The following is a 23,473-nucleotide window of genomic DNA, read 5'->3' on the forward strand; positions in this document are numbered from 1 at the left end:
AATTCATTTTTGTGTTTAAATTACCTGTTTAATTGTTGTAGGCTACACACTCAAGTGTGATAGCCATTTCTGTGCATTTAAAGTGTTTTTTTGATTGTATATGCTTTATTTTCTGAAAAAAAAAATACTGATTTTCCTGCCTTTCTTAGCTAGTTTAGTCCACGTTTCAGGTCCACAGCCATGAATTAAGCACTAACCTGAAAATTGGATTATACTAGCTTAGGAAGGCGGGAAAACAAGTTTTTTTTTTCAGAAAATAAAGCAGATACAATAAAAAAAAACACTTTAAATGCACAAAAATAGCTTTCACACTTGAGTGTGTAGTCTGTACAATTAAATAAGTAATTTAAATACAAAAATAACTTTGTTAAGTGCAGGCAGTAAAATAAGCACAATATGTAGCTGAAACAAACTTTTTAAATCACAGAAACTCTAGAAAATTGGCATTTTAGCAGAAATAATTAAAGGCAGCAAGGAAATGCAGAAAAATGGTACTTAATAACTCCTTTTGCCTCTCTACTGTTGTAGAACTCTACAAGGTACCAGACAGGAGTTTGCTGAGCTGTATACAAGTGCAAAAGCCTCTCAAATGCAGGTTTTATAGTCGGGAAATGAAAGAGATAGAAATTAGCCCAAAATGGCCAATAAACTACTAATTTCTAGGCTGAAACCACTCCTCCAGGGACAGATAGGCTGCTCAAAGCTCCCTCTCTCACTTGAACAGAGAAACTTCCTTCTATGCAAGCAAGGTATGGGTAAACACAGAAACATGTAACACAGCCCTGAATTCACACTAACCTGAAAACTGGACTATACTAGCTTAGAATGGCAGGAAAACAAGTTTTTTTTTTGTTTCTTTGTTTTATTTTTTCAGAAAATAAAGCAGATACAATAAAAAAACACTTTAAATGCACAGAAATGGCTTTGTGTAGCCTACAACAATTAAACAGGTAATTTAAAGACAAAAATGACTTTGTTAAAGTGCAGGCAGTAAAATAAGTACAATATGTAGCTGAAATAAGCTTTTTAAATAACAGAAGCTCTAGAAAATCAGCATTTTAGGTGGAATTAGCTAAAGGCAGCAAGAAAATGCAGAAAAATGATACTTAATCACACCAAAGTCTCTCTGCTGCTGTAGAACTCTGCAGGGCTCCAGGCAGGAGCTTGCTGAGCTGTATTTTACTGCAAAAACCTCGCAAATGTGTGTTTTATAGCAGGGAAATTAAAGAGATAGAAATTAGCCCAAAATGGCCAATAAGCTACCAATTTTTTGGCTGAAAGCACTCCTCGAGGGACAGATAGGCTGTTCAATGCTTGCTCTCTCTCTCACAGTGAACAGAGAAACATCCTTCTATACAAGTAAGGTATGGGAAAACACAAAAACATGTAACATAGCAGCAGAAAGAAAACAGAGACTTCATTTTTGTGTTTACATTACCTGTTTAACTGTTGTAGGCTACACACTCAAGTGTGATAGCCATTTCTGTGCATTTAAAGTGTTGTTTTTATTGTAACTGCTTTATTTTCTGAAACAAAACAAAAAAATATATATACTTGTTTTCCCCCCTTTCTAAGCTAGTATAGTCCAGTTTTCAGGTTAGTGCTGAATTCAGGGCTGTGTTAAAAGTTTCTGTGTTTGCCCATACCTGACTTGGATAGAAGGAAGTTTTTCTGTTCACTGTGAGAGATGAAGCTTTGAGCAGCTATCTGTCCATGGAGGAGTGGTTTCACCACATAAATTAGTAGTTTATTGGCCATTTTGGGCTAATTTCTATTTCTTTCATTTCTCTGCTATTTAACCAACACTTGCAAGTTTTTTTGCGCTAGTATAGAGCTAACAAGCTCCTGCCTGGTGCCCTGCAGAGTTCTACAGCAGCAGAAAGAGAAAAGAGAGACTTTGGAGTGATTCAGTATCATTTTTCTGCATTTTCTTGCTGCCTTTAGCTAATTCTGCCTAAAACACCAATTTTTTAGAGTTTCTTTGATTTAAAAAGCTTGTTTCAGCTACATATTGTACTTATTTTACTGCCTACACTTTAACAAAGTCGTTTTTGTGTTTAAATTACCTGTTTAACTGTTGTAGGCTACACACTCAGGTGCGATATCCAAGTGTTTTTTTGATTGTATCTGCTTTATTTTCTGAATAATAAAAAACAAAAAAACAAAAAATAATAGTCCAGTTTTCAGGTTAGTGCTGAATTGAGGGCTGTGTTACAAATTTCTGTGTAAGCCCATACCTTACTTAGATAGAAGGAAGTTTCTCTGTTCACTGTGAGTGAGGAAGCTATGAGCAGCCTATCTGTCCCTGGAGGAGTTCTTTCAGCTAAGAAATTAGTAGTTTATTGGTGATTTTGGGATAATTTCTCTCTCTTTAATTTCTCTGATTTAAAACCCACATTTGTGAGGTTTTTGCACTAGTATACAGCTAAGCAAGCTCCTGCCTGGTGCCCTGCAGAGTTCTATAGCAGCAGTGAGACAAAAGAGAAAATTTGGAGTGATTAAGTATCATTTTCCTGCATTTTCTTGCTGAGTTTAGCTAATTCCGCCTAGAATGCCAATTTTCTAGATATTGTGTGATTTTAAAAAGCTTGTGTCAGCTACATATTGTACTTATTTTAATGCCTGCACTTTAATAAAGTTGTTTTTTTCTTTTAATTACCTGTTTAATTGTTGTAGGCTACACACCCAAGTGTGATAGCCATTTGTTTGCATTTAAAGTGTTTTTGTGATTGCATCTGCTTTATTTTCTGAAAAAAAAAAAAACAAAAGAAAATTGTTTTCCCACCTTTCTAAGCTAGTATAGTCCAGTTTTCATGTTAATGCTGAATTGAGGGCTGTGTTACAAGTTTCTGTGTTTGCCCATACCTTACTTGGATAGAAGGAAGTTTCTCTGTTCACTGAGAGAGGGAGCTTTGAGCAGCCTATCTGTCCCTGGAGTAGTAGTTTCTGCCTGAAATTAGTATTTTATTGCCCATTTTAGGCTAATTTCTATCTCTTTCATTTCCCTGCTATAAAAAATGCATTTGCGAAGTTTTGGTGCTAGTATACAGCTCAGCAAGGTCCTACCTGGTGCCCTGCAGACTTCTACAGCAGCAGAGACACAAAAGAGAGACTTTGGAGTGATTATTTATCATGTTTCTGCATTTTCTTGTTGCCTTTAGCTAATTCCACCTAAAACACTGATTTTCTAGAGTTTCTTTGATTTAAAAAGCTTGTTTCAGCTACATATTGTACTTATTTTACTGCCTGCACTTTAACAAAGTTGTTTTTGTGTTTAAATTACCTGTTTAAATGTTGTAGGTTACACACTCAAGTGTGATATCCATTTCTGTGCATTTAAAGGGTTTTTTATTGTATCTGCTTTATTTTCCGAAAAAAAACTTGTTTTCCCACCTTTTTAAACTAGTATAGTCCACTTTTCAGGTTAGTGCTGAATTGAGGGCTGTGTTACAAGTTTCTGTGTTTGCCCATACCTTACTTGGATAGAAGGAAGTTTCTCTGTTCACTGTGAGAGATGGAGCTTTGAGCAGCCTATCTGCCCCTGGAGGAGTGGTTTCACCACAGAAATTAGTAGTTTATTGGCCATTTTGGGCTAATTTCTATCTCTTTCATTTCCCTGCTATATAACCCACATTTGTAAGGTTTTTGCGCTAGTATACAGCTTAGCAAGCTCCGCATGATCCTACCTGTTGCCCTGCAGAGTTCTAGAGCAGCAGAGAGACAAAAGAGAGACTTTGGATTGATTAAGTATCATTTTTCTGCATTTTCTTGCTGCCTTTAGCTAATTCCACCTAAAACACCGGTTTTCTAGAGTTTCTTTGATTTAAAAAGCTTGTTTCAGCTACATATTGTACTTATTTTACTGCCTGCACTTTAACAAAGTTGTTTTTGTGTTTATTGGCCATTTTGGGATAATTTCTATCGCTTTCATTTCCCTGCTATAAAACCTGCATTTGTGTGGTTTTGCGTGCTGGGCAGCATCGGTTAGCTAGGGTATAACTCTGCTCGGCTCCACAAAGTCTACTCTTCAATTTTTCCCTTGGAACTAGACAAACTTTCAACTTAAGCACTCAAACCATTCACTTCTCATCCAGACACTTGCTCAAAACGCATAGCAAGCACTAATAAACTTTAGCACTAGACCCCCCCCCTACACTGTAGAGAAGGACAAGGGTCTCTATTCGACCTCACCAGCCAATCAGTAAAGCAGTTCACTGAACCTATCCAGGCATGTCCAAAGGGCAGTTTCAGGTGTACTCTCTAGTCCAACTGGTGAATCTGGGCATTTTGAGGCAATGTTGCAATTGCCTCATGTACACAGATAACCCTTTCCTCCTTCCACCAAACACTAATACATGCGAGAGATGCAATTATAGAGCCAGAACTGGAGGCTAAGCTCTCTCAACCCAAAACTGGACCAGGCAGTCAAGAGGAGAAAGGAATTTCTTGCATCACACCACTAGTCTCACATAGACCTATGAAACCAGCACTGGCAAAAAACACACATAAATACATGAAAACATACTCGGAGGCTCTAAATAAAAATCTGCAAAAGCAACAGAGACCTCCAAAGCAGACATCCAAGCAACCTCTACCCCCCAACACAAGACCATGAAACACATACTTCACAAAACCAGTGTACCATGCAATCACAGCCCTAAAGGCAAAATAACATACCCAACACACTAGTAAAAGGTGTCTCTATAGTCAGTCATACTGACTTCCCACTTACTAGGCTGAACAAGGAGAAGGTTACTGTTAGCTGCCTGTCGGGTGTGAGGATCCGCCCACATAACATAAGCACTCAGGTCACTCCAGACCAAGTACAAATATGACTCTGTCATTGTCCATGTTGGTGTGAATGACCTGAGCCATACCTCCCTGGACTACATGCAAAGAGACATGGAGGAGCTCTCTGATCACGTAGCCCAGGCTGGTATGACCCTGACCCTGAGTAGCATCCTGCCCTCACCAAGAATGATACCACATTATAGAGAAGAAATGATCAATTTCAACAATTGGCTAAGCTTCTGGTGTCATTCAAAGGGGAGCCGGTGTCTGTCAGCCTGGGATGACATGCTCGACAAGCCACGCTGCTTTGCTAGAGACGGCTTGCACCTGTCACCCTTAAGCTTTCGAATACTGGTCAAGGCTCTTGCCACCTCCATAGTGCCTTTTTTAGGCAAGGCTCAAAAGACAAACCCACAGCCGTAAATAGCACAAGTAACAAAAAACTGAGGGTAATGCTACTCAATGCCAGAAGTCTAAACCTCAAAATGCACACACTCGAGGCACTCCTCAGTATGGAGAAAATCGATATATGTCCAGTAACAGAAACCTGGTTTAAGGTTCCAGAGAGCACCCCAGCACTACCAGGCTACAACTCATACCATACATTTCAGCCACAAAACTCAGACCAAAATACAAAAGGCGGAAAAGTATCCATATTCATCAAGGCTACCCACACCTGCAGCTTAGTGGCACAGCACAATGCTTCAGAGAGCTTCCACGTGCAACTAACAATGGACAAAACTGCTATTCAAATTATAGCTTGCTACAGATCACCCACCATGTCCCAGGACCCCCACTCCACATTCCTGGAAACACTGGGAAATGTAAAGGTCCTACCAAACACCCTGATAGTGGGTGATTTCAATTACCCAAACATTAACTGGGAGAACTACCCAAGTACAACCTCCTTTGCCCAACATTTCCTAGAGTTTATAAACTCAAACGCCCTGGATCAACTGCTCAACACCCCATCCAGAGGTGACAACATATTGGACCTGGTCATCACCAACATGGGCGAACGGTGTTCCACACCGGAGGTCAACCCCTTGCTGGTTAGATCTGACCATAAACTAATCACTGTGTATATCCACTTTCTGCCACCATCCCCGGTCAAAGAAACCACCATGAAAAACATTTCAAAAGCAAACTTCACGTTACTTAAGACCAAGGTGGGAAGTTTCAAAGCCCCCATGTTAAAGGATAATGCTGTACAAGCTGCAAAATCCTTTACTAATGCACTCTACAGGTACCTACAAGAATGCATGCATAATGCTATCCCAAACAAAACCAAGACTTACTCCTCCAAGAAAAGGAAACCAGTCTGGTGGACCCCTGCCATAAACAAGCTATACAATAGAAGGAGGAAACTAGTACAGAAAAGAGTAAAATCCCAAGAAGGGAAGACATCCCTGATCAGTATCAGCAAGAAACTACATTCCCTCATAAAATCATCCAAGGCTAGCTTCAAAAGAAAAATTGCCATGGAGTCCAAAGATAACCACAAGGCATTCTTTAGCTATGTCAAGAATCTAAGTGGCAATTCTCAGATCTGCTCGGAGTTAGTGCAGAATGGCAGAAAATACACTGAACAGACCAATATAGCCAACATCCTGGCAGACAGGTTCAGTGCAAACTTCACCCCCCCCGCACCCCCAAAAGGGCCATAACTATACCTGAAGAATGTAGTGCCCCTGAAATCACAGACACTCAGGTTAAAACAGCCCTCTACAAAGCCAAAAACACAGCATCAATGGGACCGGACGATGGCCCAGGGTGCGTCCTACATGAGCTCAAAGATGAACTAACCCCTCACCTAAACACACTGTTTAAACTCAGCCTGTCCACAGGATACATGCCGACAGAGTGGCGCACAGCAACGGTTATTCCGCTCCACAAAGGTGGAGTCACAACAGACCCCGGGAACTATCACCCTATAAGCCTGACTAGCTTGGTCTTCAAAGCTATGGAGTGCATCATCATGGATCTCATTAATATAGACATTGGGAACCTCCAAACAATGAACCCTACCCAGTTCGGCTTTGTTAAGAGCAGATCATGCCTCCTTAAACCTGGTGAACTTCTTTGAGACAAGTTACCAAGGCTATAGACAAGGGAAAGGTGGTCCTTACAGCCTACCTAGACCTCACAAAGGCCTTTTACACCATTCCCCACTCAGGTATTATAGACAAATTCACCAGCCTGAACATAAACCCCTACATCATGAGATGGGTTGCCAACTGGCTCATGGACAAAACCCACATGGTAAGAGCTACGGGAGCTAGGTCTGACTCTAAACCAGTTACAAGTGACGTTTCCCAGGGCTCAGTCCTAGGACCCCTCTTGTTCGGCATATACTTCTCAAAGGTACAGGCAAGCACAGGAGGACTATGTCTGAACAAGTTCGCAGATGACTGCAAACTAGGGGCTATAACTGACTTTCCGGCTGACACAGACATCCTCCAAAAGGGTCTCACTGAGATAGATACCTGGTGTCAAAACCATGGCCTCAAGCTAAATGCCAAAAAGTGCATAGTCATCCTCTTTGGAAAAAACAAAGTACCCTCAAACTACCATATAGGTGGTAGCCCCCTAAATATGGAAGCTGTAATAAGGGATCTGGGGACCCAGGTAGATAGTAACCTCACCTTTGATAATCACATTACCAAAGTAGTTAGAAAATCCTTCTATGTGGCCCACCTAATCACAAAAGGGTTTGCATCCAGATCAAAAGAGGTCATTGGGCCCCTCTACGCATCACTCATCAGACCCATCATAGACTACAACGCCCTATTTGGGATGTACCTTACAAGACACCTGCAACAACTGGAAAGACCACAGAAGTACCTCACCAAGAGGATCACTGGCCTCAAGCAGATGCCCTATGCAGCTCGACTGAAGAACCTCCAGCTGTACTCAGTTGCATACTGCCTACTCAGAGATGATCTCTGCCTGACATAGAAGGCCATGTCCAACCCAGAATTGATGGACATGCTCCACCTAAAGAAAAACATATCCCCTCGAACCACATGCTCCAGGGATCTAAACCTCTCCACAACAATAAATAGGACATGCTGGAGGGATAGATTCATGTCCTAGAGACTTCCTATACTCTGGAACAAGATTCCAATCTACATAAGGCAGAACTCCTCACTAACCCTCTTCAAGAGAAACCTTGACGAGTGGATGGGAAACAGAAAGTTTACCCCAGGGATCACTTCAATGGCTCTGCTGGACAGAGGCACAGGGAACTAATCTAAGGGGGCAGCAAAAGCCAACACATTCTGGCTGGGCTTATAAATGCTTTTAGGCAGATAGCCTAGTACCTACCTATGAACCTATGACCCTATGAACCTATTTTAACACTATCAAACCTCACAGATACATTTTCAGCACAAGCAACTGTCCATATAATTATTTACAAAATCCCAGCTAGCTGTGCTGACACAAGCCATTCATCCTCTGCTCTACTTCTCATAGCATGACTAGTGGCAGTACCTCATGTCAAGGCTGCCAGCCTAGCTAGCTAGTATTCATAAATAATCCTCTGTCATTTGTAAATATTAATATGATCCATAGGCTTGTCTTACAAATGTAAGAAACCTATATGTTATGTGTGCGTTAAACTGTATGTTATGTGCTGAGCATCAAGAATGTAACCACAGTGTACCCTGCTGGAGAAGAACAGAAATGTATATGGACTATATGCCTATGCAAATATATGTTTTCATGGTAGAAGTTGGAATATGCAGTTAACTTGCAAACTCTGAGAAAATAAGTAAAGAGTTTTAAGATTGTGTTTACCACAGCTAGAAGACAGAATGTCTACAGCTAAAGCTTCTTTTTATTGTCTTAATAGAGAAATAATTACTAGGTTTAAAATGTAAAAGTGTTAATTGTTTTATGACTTCGAGCTTTAGGCAAGCTTATAAGAGATAAGTGTCAGCTTCTAAGAGATACATATTTTTAATAGAGACATGTTAAATTCTGTTGGTATCTGTTTAGCCTAGGAACTAGAGGCAGGTGTCAAATAGTGATGTCATCTAGCTAACCCAGCAGTAATGTGTAGTATTAATTTAAGAACTATCTCAGACAGAAAGTCTGTGCATTTTTAATTTGTCTCTGGATCTGCATGCATCCATTTTCAGCACTTCTCATCTGCATTTGCTTTGCTCTGTAAGTTAGACTTAGATCATAGTATTTCTCTTAGAGATAGATAGGAATATAGTAAGATCAGTCTAGATGATATCTGTATTTATGTGAGACTGTCCTGCAATGTTGTTTTAAAATATTTCCTGTGATTCTGAACTCTGTTGTCACTGTGCTGAGTTATTGAATATTGTCTTGTTCTTTTATTATTTATTATTACATTTATTTAAACCTTTTAATTGTGGCTGTTTGTGTAGAGATATATAAGCTTTTAGAGTACTTGCATATTTATTTGGTGATACTGTACAGGCCACTCCTAAATAGCCTTAAAAGTTCTGGTCACACTTACCATTTGGATAACAGTAACATTGCACAGTAGAATTGGTTACCTTTTGGGAAGGGCCTTAAAATAGCTGATAAGTAAGAGTGGTTGGTGGCAGCTGGTACTACTGTATAGCCTGGGCAGAAGAGGGCATAGCGTGTGTACCTGTGCCAGCCTTCCCTAGGAGTGTCTGTGTGCTTGTATATAAATCAAATCTCAAAGCGTGTGTGTGTGTGTGTGTGTGTGTGTGTGTGTGTGTGTGAGAGCTCCTTGGGCAGGGGCACAAAGCACCAGTTGTACAGAGACGGTGCTAGAGGTTTTGGCTTGACCACTCGGCTGAGATCTTAACCCTATAGTTGCACCAGTGGGGAGTCCTACTGGTGATCTGGAGAGAGAGGGAGAAACCAGCCCCAGACTGACTGACTGTGAGTTCTGTGTGCTCTTAAGGGAAATTGTACTTTTTAGTGTGTCTGAGCTTGTTATCCTCCCAATGTGCAAGTCCCTCACTGGTGTTAGTGGTGAGGATTGAGGTTCCTTGATTACTGGGCCAGTGCAGGGGTATCACATATTAATTGTTTGGCAGTGGTGGGATAGCCACATCACATATTGATTGGTTGATAGTAGTGAGATGGCCACATAACATATTAATTGGCTTGTAGTGGTGTGGATACTGAATTCCTGTAGCTTGTGTACAATGGTCACTGAAAGTGCTTGTACTCTTAATCAGCCACGCAGTGAACATTCGGAGCTCATATCACAACTGTTTTATTTATTTTGTTAGCTTAGTTAGTCAGGGAGAGCAGGAAAGCATGTCAGCAGAGGAGTATCGCAAGCTGACAAGGAGCCAGCTGACTGAGATGTGCTGGGATAAGGAACTGGTGCATGCCAACCTGACTAAGCAGACATGATTGCAGTTTTAGTCACAGCTGCATCAGAAAATAGCAACCAGGAGGACAATAAGATTGGCTGTGGATATGTACAACTCTCAGAGAATGGACAGCTCATCCTTTCCACAGAAGGCTTAAAATCCATCTGGAGTTAAAGAGACTTGAGCTAGAGGCCAAGCATGTGGAAATAGAGGCAGAAGAGAGACTGAGGTTTCTAGAGACTGAGGAAAATGAAAAACTACTATGCCTGGAAGCTGAGGAGAAGGGGAGGCAGAGGTAACATGATAATGAGATGCTGGCTCTTCATCAGAGTCATAGAGGTAATGGGGAAGGGAGTAACTTAACCCAAGAAGCAATGAAGGTCAGTAAATTGTTTCCACAATTTACAGAGGGGATATTTTTATAGCTTCATTTATATGTTTGAAAGGGTATGTAAACAGTATGATGTTGACCAAGGGCTCTGGGTATGGTTCCTGACCCTCTTACTCCATGATAAAGCTGTAACTATTCTTTCCAAACTGTCTGATAAAGACTGTTTAAATTATAATGTTGTAAGGAACTGATTGCTAGAATTTTGTAAGTTAACACCTGAAGCTTGTAGGAAAACATTTCATGAGTATAGACGCAATGCAGGTGAAAGTATGTGTGAATATGTTGCTGAACTAAGCACTTATTTTCATAGATGGGTGAGTGGATGTCAGGTCACCACTTTTGAAGGGCTGCCAGACCTTTTGGTGAAGGAACAAGCCCTTAGCACTTTGCCTGAGGACATGATAATCTGGTTAGCTGATAGACAATGAGCTGAGTTGAGGAAGAAGGGAGACCTATATCTAGCAAACAGGGCATCGCTGCAAAGGAAAGGGACACCCAGTGCTGCTCATGGGTCTAAGGGAACCCATGGTGGGTAGCTCAGACTGCCCCAACAGAATCTGCCAGTAGCAGGGGAAGCAACTAGTCCAGGTACACATCTAGGACCTAGGGTTAACTGTTTTAAATACAACCAGCGAGGCCATGTAGCATATAGATGTCCATGGAGGCAAGGTGGAGAACCAAAGGTGGGAGAGCCAGTAAGTGGGAATGACAAAATGCCAGCAGTAAGTTGTCTCAAGACAACAAGGGTACCAAGCTAACACGAGGTTATATCCTGTTTAAGTGAATGGCAAAGAGACCATTGCTAAGAGAGATACAACCTCTGACATAACCATTGTAAAGCCTGTAATGGTTACAGAGGAGGACACTTGCATGGGCAGTCTACTCCAGTCAGATCTTTAGAAGGGACCCCACTCCAAATACCTTTGGCTAGGGTTCACCTTGACTGAGAGGGTGGAAAAGGAAGCCAGCAAATAGCTGTGTTTGTTGATATCCCTGCCGATGTCCTAATAGGGAATGATTTTGATAATTCACTACCATGTGTTCATGCAATTACATGCAGTCAGGCATGGAGAAAAGCATGTGGGTCTGGTAGCCTGGGTGAGACCCAGACAGACTGCACACTTGGAGCCAGGACTGGTGAGGTGGTTACTTCAGGTAGGGAGCTACCTTGTAGCAGTGAGACTGCAGGTGAGCCACAGTTCTTGTGGGTACTGATGTTCCCTTGGACAGAGTGACTGCAAGGCAGAGGTGAGTAGTAGTACTCAGGCTGACAGAGAGGCACTGCTGTGAGGATACCAGACTTCCTGTGGAAGAAGAGCTGAGAATGGTTACAAAGAGAGAGAGAGCTGAGACAGGCTCAGCTCTCTGACCCTACATTACAAGGCCTGAGAAAGGTATCTAGTGAGGCACCTGATTCTCAAGGGAAAGGGGATTCTGTATACTGGGACAAAGGGTTACTGTACAGAGAGTGGACCCCTGAAGGAGGGCTAGAGTGTAAGAGAATACAGCAGTTGGTTGTACCCAGAGCCTACCATCTGGCACTTCTAGCCATAGCCCATGATATTCTCGTTGCAGGTCATATGAGCATAAAATGCACCAAGCAACATATTATGCAATACTTTTATTGGCCTGGGATTTTCAGAGATGTAACAGGGTACTGCAGGACCTGTGAGCAGTACAAAAAGGAAGGCAAGGCAGGAGACAATGTGAAAGCTTCTCTGATGCCTTTGCCTGTGATTGAGGAGCCATTTCAGAGGGTAGCTATGGATATTGTCGGGCCTCTGAGTACCCCAAGTTCCACAGGGTAAAAGTATATCCTAGTGGTAGTAGAGTATGCTACCAGATACCCTGAAGCAGTGGCTCTGTCCTCCATTGAGGCAGAAAAGGTGTCAAATGCTTTGTTGAGATTTTCAGCAGGGTAGGTTTCCCAAAAGAAATACTGACTGACAGAGGTGCCAGTTTCCTGTCAGACCTGCTGACTTATCTGTGGAAGTACTGTGGGGTGAAGCTCCTAAAGACCACCCTACCATGCCCAGACTAATGGTCTTGTAGAGAGGTTAAACACTACACTCAAGACCATGCTACAGCCATTTGCAGACCAGTTTAAGAGGGACTGGGACAATATTTTCCCCATCTGTTGTTTAGAGGTTCCTCAGGAATCCACAGGGTTTTCACCCTTTGAGTTATTGTATGGGAGGGGATCTCTAGATTCGATTCAAGATGAGTGGGAGGGTGAGTGTGAATCCCACAAGGAGTCTGTTGTAGCATATGTACTAAACCTCAGGAAAAAGCTCAGGGAACTCATGGTTTTGGCCCAGGAGAACCTGGCAGAAGCCCAACAGCAGAAAAAGGTGTGGTATGAAAAGAATGCTCAAGCTAGACAGTATGCTGTAGGGCAGCAGGTAATGGTTCTCATTCCTGTCAGACAAAACAAGCTGCAGGCAGCTTGGGAAGGACCCTACAAGGTGGTAAGGAAGGTCATTGATGTTGACTGCATGGTAGAACTACTAGGCAGGAGGCAGGGGCACAAATTGTACCATGTTAACATGATGAAACCTTACCATGATAGGGAGGCCCTTGTGATGAGTACTTGCAGTGGATTGCAGGAGGAGTCTGAGGGGGATCTGGTGACTGATCTCCTCAGTGAGGCTTGGACCCCTCAGTGGAAGTGGTAGCAATGTCCCAGCAGCTATCTCCTACCCAGGTTTGAGAAATCTGAGCAGTGTTACAGAAGTTTGGGGACATGTTCACTGGGAAACCAGGGTGCACCCACTTGGTGCAGCACCATATGGATACAGGACCCCAAAGGCCTATTAGGCAGGCCCCTTATAGGATGCCTGAGAGATTCAAACAGACTCTGCTTACTAAGGTGGATATAAAATATTAAATACCTGTTGAATGAGGAATGACTGTGTATAAGTTAGTAACATCCACCATAATAAAATAAAAATTGATATCAAAAGGTACTTCACTGAATCTTTCTGACAAATGCCACGAGTCCCTAAGAATATAATTTGTAGAAGTCAACAGGTGTTTACATATCAGATCTATATAAATGTCCAAGGGTTCAGTTTTTGATCTTCTAGCTGCTACAGTGGCACAAAATAGTGGATTATGGATCTGAAAGTATTAACTATTTAGATATGGCTATTGCTAAGGATTTATTACTATAGAGGTACACTTCAACTATTTAACAGAAGAAAAAATACATTTCAGATTCTTATTTGTATTTTTACAGTTGTCACCCTTTTTCACTAGAAAGGTATTGCAAAAGGCCAACTGGTCTGCTTGTCTAGGCTGATAAATGTGGAGGAGAAATTCTATTCAGAGTTGGACTTTTTGGTTATTCTATTAGTGCATGGAACTATCCAAATTATTTACCTAGCCGATATTAAAGAAGACATGATTAAAGGGAGACCTGTCAAGTTTCATTCTCTGTTGTGGAAAGATCCTAATATTGTGGATTTAATGGATCCAACAACTACCATTAATAATTACCCTTACCTGAGGACAACAAGAGTAATTTACTTTTTTGAATGTCTCTTTGCTTCTGATATCTTAAATCTGTACATAACAACTGGAAGTTAGTATTTCCCCAAGAGGTGAAGGACAAGTAAGGTGGTGACCTTAAGGCTGTTTTTAGCAAAGGTAGAAATTCAATAAATTCATTCAAAGGAGAATCAGCCACTGGTACGGTGAAACGTAGATACATGTCAAAGTGTGATGGTTGTACACAGTGTTGTTTCATACATGAAGGACCTTATATTTCTGTTGTTAGTGTTGACAGAACTATTACTTGTCTGATTGGGGCAATCATGATTCCTCCATGGTTGTTTACATTGCCATCTGTATTACTTTCCCCACTTTCTATATAGGAAAAACAAGAGACTTGAGGGATAGAATCTAGGAACACTGTTACAACATCAAAAGAGAAAAAAATGTCAGATGTGCTTTATAAACACACCTTGGTCTGTTCTTGTTTTAAAAAAATGTTTTTTTTTTTCCATTGGGGATCATGTGCAACATAACCCTAAGGAGGTGATCTTAAAACAGTTTGGGAACTTAGTGAAGTAAATTGGCAGATAAGACTTAGTTCTTCTACCCCCCCCCCCCCAAGGATTCAATGTCTTTATATCCACTAGCAGTGTGCTTAAAATGAGAGCCTTAGATCTTTAATGACATACAATCTGTTTTGTTCATACTCCTGTTTAATATTTATATTTTATACAGGTTTTCATGTGGTGGTGTACTTTTTGTAATTACATTTTATGGGATATAAAAATGGAGCTGAGTTTGTTTTTTGATGAATTTCTTGACTTAATTGGTTATGTGTTAAGTTTTAAATAATGGGTGTTTGTGTTTGTTAATTTACTATTCTGATGAAGTTCATTGAAAATTTTCAATGAAAGTGCTCAGTGGTTTTATTCATTAAATTACTATTTGGGACTTTAGAATGCATTGGTGTTTTTTTCTTGATTTTATGTGTTTTTTTTGTGCTTGTTTTAGTTCTTACTTGCATATTCTCAAATGCTTGATGTTTTTAGCTTTCCATAAATAACCATAGGTTATTTTAAGAATTTGAATAGGCTAACATTTATTGTAACCACCATTATCTTCATCTTCTTTAACTTGTATAATGTGAAAACCCCAATGTGTACTATCCAACAACTGAAACATATTATCTATATTCTAGTCAGAATTCAATAAATGTGTGTGTGTGTGAGGAATAGTCTGTAGTCGTGTTTCAGTTTTAAAAAGGTTTATTTATACCAGGATTTTTTTTTTCATTTCAAATGTGGTGAAAAACAGAAAATAAAAAAAAATAGCATTTCAGGAAAGTCTTTCCAGTGTCTCTCTTGAATAACCAAAAATACAAGTAATATTCCTTTAAAGTCTTTCTGCAAACCTTCTAGGGTCTCTCTTTTCTTATCCCCATAATAATCTAAAATGCAACACAGTTCTTACAAATATTTCAGACCAAAAATAAGCAGGTCTTTTCACTAACTTGTACAAATCTCTCCTTCCTTGTACAGGTAACAGCCTTTTTTCCCTTCCTAGCTTCAGAGTTGCACTTCAAAAAGTTCTTCTGTTCACATACACCATCTGAATATCTTTGTCAATTACTGGAGGCTCCTTTATTGATTAAGGTGCCAGGAATCTGACTTTAGCAGGGGCAGTTGTCCTGATATAGTACTCAAAGGCATTTGATTCTCTTTAACTACCATGGGAGCAATTTGCCTGCCTATTTCAGCCTCTCTAGCACACCTGCCTCTGTAATCATCAGGACGCATCCCTGGCTGTATAGTAATGTGAATGTGCTTCACTTTCTCAGCACTTTACTCCGCAATCACTGTGTTATATTACTGACACTTCATTTGCAAAAAATGAGATCTTCATCTCCTGATGTTTTATCCAATAGTCCTTTGAATTAAGTATCCTCCTTGGCACTGGCAAAGGTTCTAGGTGAGAAGTAATCAAAATTGATGATTTCAGCAGATAACTTTGTCTTGCCTTGTATCCCTGAAGAACTTGAAAGGTAAAACCAATCTAGCATGAACTTTAACTGATGCCAAGTAGTCCTTATGGTTCACCTTCATTTTGTCGCAAATGGCATGTGCAATTGTGCTTTTGTGTGACTCGCTAGAGCAAATTATGGAACACTTCCAAAGACAAATGGTGAAAATAGTTTAACTGAAAACCATTTTTAACATTTGTCCCATATGTTTGAGTGGCTAAATGCATTCGCATTATAACCATTCAAACATATGTGAGTCGCAGTTATGAGGTTTTTGTGTCGCACAAACCACTCATGACAAAATGAAGGTAAACCAGTCCTTGTATATTAAACCTACAAATCCTCAAAAAGCAAACTTCAAATACACTTGCCAAAAAAAAAAAAAAAAAACAAAGTCAACCCAACCGAATCATATTGAAAGGCTTTTCTGCAATCAGGTTTACTATTACTAATTTTCTTGTCTATAGCTGTGCATCTCACACTATCATTTCAGTTTTCAGTATATTACCTAAAGCTTTCCTTATATACCAGACTCTACAGTGTTCATTTTCAGTGAAACACTCAATACATCCTTCCAGCGTCTTTGCAATATTCGCCTTGAACAGCTGATAATTGTGAACTGACATGAACATGGATCTATATGAGTAGATCAAATTTACATCCTTTCTTTTTTAGGAACAATGTTAATTATTGCTTCCTTACAAGAAATCTTGATATTGTCTACAGGCTTATTATTCAGCTTAAGTAAACATTGTATTCCTTTTTCTTATTTTCCAAAATTCTGTTGGAATATCATCAGTACCTGGTGTTTTAATTGTTCTGTACCAGCTCAAAACTAACTTGATCTCTTCTTGGGTATTTGGTTTATCATTATAGCTAAACCTTACTTGGTAGATTTAAGTAGATGAAATGTTCATAATTTTACAGTTTCTTTTATATCCTCCATTTATTTTGTGATTGTTACAATTGCTGATAATAATTACAAAACAACTCTGCTGTCATGATAGGATCTACACTATAGTCTGACCAATATATATTTTTTAAATTTGCAATAATTCTCAGGGACCTTCAACAGCTCTGCCATTAATTCAAATTTCTTATAATTTCCTTTTTCTTGCATCATCTTAGTCACTTTCCCTCATATTGCCAAGTCACCTTCATAATTTGCATTTTGTTATTCTATTAGCTGATCTCTGTCTTTGCTCTTAACCCTTCATGTCATTTCTTCTCCAAAATGTTGGTATAGTCTTTCACCTCATATATCAATTTCCTCTTAAAACTCTCCATTTAAGTCACCAATATCTGCTGACTTTGTGACAACTCTGCCAACATATAAGTTAACAGATTACACCATACAAAAAACAATAGTCTTCTGTAAGACATAAGATGAGAAAATGCCAATACCTGACCAGAAAAGAAGGCATTAATGTGATTTGAGTCCATTCAAATGATGCATGATCTAATATTACTATAGCATGAATATTTACTATACTTTCCAAATAAACACTTTCAGTAGTATTACTTCATTTTCCAAATAAATATTTTCAGTAGTAACATACACCTTATTAATTCTTTAGTTTGATTTTCAACTGTTAAAAGGTGTAGTGAATCTCTATTACATTCATTACTGGCCTAATCCATATGCAATGAGGCATTTTTTGACAAAGCAATGCAGGGATCCAGCTGATCTATTTTCAGACTTTGTCCTTGTGCTGAATATAGCATACAAGATATTAAGTTTCAAATTACTTAGAAGAGTACAGTTTCATGGTGCATATTTCAAATTTAAACACAGTATATATGGCATTGTTATAGTACTGTATGCATTTCAAAATACAGGAAATACATACAGTAACTCATTATTGAAGAAATGAGTATATAAACCCTTGAGCTGTTGTGTTAAATCAAAAAACATAAGTATGTTGGTCTTATGATAAAGCTTATTTACATATTTGCAACAGAACATGAAAATACATGTTCTAATATACTTTTATGATGTAGTAGTATATAGTATTAATTATACAATAAAATGTTTTTATTATTTAAAAAACATGCACATTGATTTAATAGCCTAATCAGCATGCTTAGTGTAAATCCACTGCTACTCACAGAAATGAGTTCAATAGCTATTCAAGAATATTTTTGGCATGGTAACTGAACTCCATGGTAACATTTGTGCATTTTTGTGTTAGTAAACTATTTTCACTACTACAGTACCTCCCAAACCAAAGTCTGGGCATCAAAGTGCATTGCTAAACTACACTCTACTCAGAAAGCATGACAGTGCAATGAAAAATAAGTCATATTTGTCACAAATTTATAAAATTCTTAAGCTATATTTCAAATATTGAGAAAATTCCTATTCGAACTACTCCTTAAATATTAATAATAAAGATTTCTCTGAAGAATACAAGAAATTAATATTAAAATCAACAGATAAAACTACATCATTTTATTGGAAAATTGTCAATTCAAAATTTTTACACAGAGTGTCACGCCTAACAAAATTACAGTTATGTATAAATCAAATAGAATTAAATGCTGAAGATGTGATTCTGAAGTAATAGCTGATCGGACACATATGGTATATGAATGTGAAGTCATCTCCCCTTTTGGAAAAAAAAATAATAACTTTATTGAAGCTCTATGGTCAGATAGCTGTAATATTTCTAAATCTTTAGTTTTATTTAATGTTCCAATTCCTGAAATAATTCCAAAAATGTAAGTGCCTCTTCTTTGGTCTATTCTTGCTATAGCCAGAAAATTACTAAAAAATGGAAAAGTGAAGTTACTCTCTCTTTATTAGGATGGCAAACATTTTTGCAGTAGTGACTTGCATACTATAAAGCTGAGAACTTCTAATATTACACATTCGTATAAATCTTGACTTAAACTTAAAGACTTACTTGAAAAATATTAATTGTTGTTGATGTATAACTTTGATGTATTGATCAGCTGTGGACCTATGTAAATAGCTTTTTGTTTTGTACTTAATTTGTTTATTCTTATAAAATCAAAATATTAAAAAAAGGAAAAAAATATGACAAACTGACTAACTGAAAGGAAAAATGCAGAATATTTGTGAGTAGGTTCATAGGTTCATAGGTTCATACTAGGCTATCTGCCCTAGGGCATTTATAAGCCTAGCCCGAGTGTGTGTGGCTTTCGCCACCCCTTGGAATGAGAGTAAGGAGAAAAAAGTACATAACATTAAAACTTCCTCAGGTGTTCAGTATTTTTCTTTAAATACTTACCTGTTGGTTAAAAAAGTGATATGTTGGGATGCCAGGAGCAGAAGCCACTCCAGAATCTGACACCCTGATGCTTTTGTTTCTCTTTTTAAAAATGGTGACAGAAACTGCTGTGAGAAGCATGTATTGTGCAGGCATTGGTACATATATGTTGCATTCATGTACAATACATGCTTAGGTTCATAGATTAGTACTAGGTAACTGCTCTTGTGGGCCATTTTAAGCCTACCCAATCACCCCATGTGACAATCAAGCCCTGCACCTTGTGTTTGTGAGGTAAACACCTTAACCATTATGCCAACCTCCCTCCCCCTATGCCATCCTCCCTCCCCTTGCTTCACAACCTTCTACAAGGAAGAATCCATGAAAGGATATTAAAGTTTATTTATATAAGGCATTATTAAAAAAAAAAGGTGAACATCTTTTTTTAGATAATGCCATTGTGTAATCTCAATAATTCATGGATTATTGCTAAATAATAGGGAAGTCTTAAGTGGAAAAATAAGTTCATTTACTATAACATTGAAAGACAATATCCCAAACTAGAAATTCTTAATATTTCAGTAGCTCAGTAACATGTGTATCCTGTTTCATCATCTCTATTAGACTTTAATGACTGACTTGCATGTTCAAAGACACATTTATATTACAATTAGCAGAACTTTTAAACCAAGAAAAAGTGTTATATAAAAGAAATATCTACTGCATTCACAAACCAAGGGATGGATGACATCGCCTATTTAATTTTACCCATAATACTGACTATGCAGACAAAATAAATGATCAAATGTCATCTTCAGTTGTCTCTGTATGTGAACAGTAGCACAATTTTTTTTTTGAAAATGTAAGCAAAATATGTATAAATTGGCAAATGTTATGTCAGGAGGACTATGCCTTCAGTATCACCATTAACACAATATGCAAAGTATAAGACTGTACTACCTCAGAATAAAAGGAGTGTTAGATTTTCCATCCGAAGCAAATATTTGTTTTACAATTAAATAGAGTGATCTCAGAGTTAGTATATTTAATTAGAGGAATAGTAGGTTACCAACTTCCATAAGACTTCAGAGTTGATATATTTAGTTAGTGGGATGAGGGAGCAGATTCCATATAGATTGGTGCAGTGGTGTACAGCCTTCTTACTGATCATGGCTTTTTTTGTTTTGAAACTGAATATAGTTGATATTTAATATAAAAAAGTCATATCTGATTATGTTCCTTCCATACACTTGTTTTGTGTTATAAAGAAATGAGATCCAGAAAGGAGCTGACATCTGCATTTCATTTTAACAGCAGGAAGCATATGTGTAAGATTATTGCCACTGATAGCATGGCTTGCTAATCTGTCACAAAATATCATAGAAAGAAGACTGGATATTTATATTCTGGCAATATATTCCCATGCTGAAACTTTTTATGTATTGCAGATTATATACTTCAGTTCCCAGTTGTTGGAGTCAAAGACAAGGACAAAGGTTTAATTTTTTTGTACATGTGTACACTTTTTTCCAAGCTAGTGCAATCTCGGAATTAGTATGTACAGAGGTCATGGGTGTAGCAGAGAGAGTCGCCACACTCAAGTGGTCCTGAGGGACTCGCCTCTTGCAAAAACAATTGTTAATTATTATATGGCAGTTTGTTTCAAAGATTTAGGGGTGAGATTATTTGAAGCTCCACTATTTGATAGGTGATTAATTGTAGCAAATTGCATTTTCTCATATGAAGGCAGTCTGTGGTGCAGATTTCATACTAAGTCTTTTTTGTGGATTAGATATAGGATTATATTGCTGCTATAAGCATTAATGCTTATATACATATAAATCTTCACCCTCTACGCCACCAGTAGAAATGTGTTAACCTTATATTCATGTAAATGAAAAATACTAACTCTAAGGTTAAACAGCCTTGGGGAAGGAAGTATTTGTTAGCATTCTGACAAAAATCAACTATTCCTCTTATATTAAGGTAGTGAAACTTTGGAGTTAGTAATTGTGGTTAATATGGGGATGTAGGGATTGTGTCCAAATCGAAGGTCTTCAAAAGTCTCACTCTTGCTGTGAAATTAAAGCTGTTTTTTCAATTTTATTTTCAATTTTCTCTTATTTAAACTACTGTCATCTGAATGCCATTTATTAGCTGTGTTTCATGCCTTGAGTTGATTTACAGATTGAGAGATTTTTTTTAATAATCCACTGGCTGCATTTCTTTATGACACTAATTGTCATTATTATAGAACAACAGATATTTACGATGTAAAAACACTTTAAGTTCTGAAGAATAAATCAGTGCTAATTTATTATGTTACTTCTATGTGAAATAAAATATTACACCCACAGTTTCACTAATAAGTTAGATAGATTTTTCACTGCAGACTACAATTCAACTAAATTAAAAGGACACAGTGTGCTATCCCATCTCTTGCAAACAATATTAAGTATAAAATGAACTTCCACTAATTTTATATTTCTCTGTGTCGTCTTTCCTTTGTAGCTAAGTAATGAAGTTTATAAACTATGCTTCAAATTTCTAAGTACTAAAATGTTTTGGATGTCAAATTTGCAAAATAAGCTGCAAGTCATGTACCCGCTGAATATTCAGAATATAGTCATGTACTCAAAATGTTTTCATTTGTGTGTATTGCAGAAGCAGGAGCTCTTTATGCATAAAAAGTTTTTTTTATTAAAATTAAAACAGACAACAAAATAGAAGTACAATGGTACAAACTCTTCTATAGAACATGAACAAAATAACCCAAAACTCTGAAGTCTCTCATACTGATTTAGGATTAATCCCCCCCCCCCCCTTCGATCTGGCTGGATCTTTCAGCAGAATATCTACAGATAGACTTGGATTCCTTTAGGTTGTCTTTTCTCCTCCATAGCACACTTTCTAGTTCCAGGTAAAAAAAACTGTCCTAAAGTCAGAAGCCAACTTCTCTAAACTCCGGGGCCACAACCATCCTTTATTTTATTTAAAAGAACCTCTCCAGCTAATACAAGGCTATATCTATGTGGTTTCTCAAAGAAGTACACAGCATTTTAAATATTTTCAAATGAGATTATTTTAACACATCATATCACAAAATGTAAAACATACACATACATCCTATTTTGTGACCTACCGTATGACGTTGCAAAACATACAGGTTGCTTTTTGAAGTTTCCAAGGCCACAAATGCAGTCTTTGGAAAAGCAAAAGTGAAATTGTGGAAAAGGATAACATAGAAGTACTAAGCCCAAGATTATTGCATCTTGGAGTACTCCCCTTACTAGCAGGTACAGAACTGTTGGAGTTGTATGCAAGTATAAGTGATTTTATGGAGTACAGTCCTTCGCATTGTGAATACAGCATAAATCTCAGTAGAAATAAGCTTCAATGGAGTTATAGTGTGAGTTCCTGACATACCAGAATTTGTGCAGCAGCCATCAGAACAGCGGAGTAAAGGCCTGTCTGCAATCCAGGAGACCCATTCTCAACTAGTGGTTAAAGGGTCCTGTTGGAGCTGGTGTGGGGTTTGATAGGAATGAAATCTTCAAGTCTGCCTGACTCCTTGTCCACCATACAGTGCAACCCATTGCAACCCCCCTCACCTGCTCAACTTCTTAGCTTAAGAATCACAGACAAAGATCTAATACCAGTGACAGATTTTGAATATTGTTCAGATACACTCAGAAAGTTGATAAAATAATAATGTTTTCACTAGCATGCATTTACTGAAGGATATGACTTCTAAAACTTACATGTCTGACATTATTTAGGAGCTACAATCTGTTATAATTTGCCAAGAAAACACAGCATTTATGAAGAAAAGACCAAAATACCTATCAATTTCTTGCTCAGTAATTTTGGACAAAGCCAAAATAATGGAAGTTGACACAACTTGTCCAAAAGGGGAAATTTTAAATATAGCTCAGTTCACTTACGTTTATAGAACAACAGGCATTAGAGCAAATGCAATTTCTGAGTTGTAATAAATATGAAATACCATTGACTGCCATTACTGACTGATTGTAATCCTCAGTGAATTAATTGAAAATTAACCCTTTTAAAGGGTCAAGGCAAAAGTGTCAGCCAAAATCAATGGAGCTATGCAAAACCTGCAACAATGGAGAGGCATAGTTAAGCTGTCACACAGATACACAGACACACACACACACACACACACACACACACACACACACACACA

Source organism: Protopterus annectens, chromosome 11.part0 (assembly GCF_019279795.1).
Source record: "Protopterus annectens isolate FY-2018-M chromosome 11.part0, PAN1.0, whole genome shotgun sequence".
Lineage (NCBI taxonomy): Eukaryota > Metazoa > Chordata > Ceratodontiformes > Protopteridae > Protopterus > Protopterus annectens.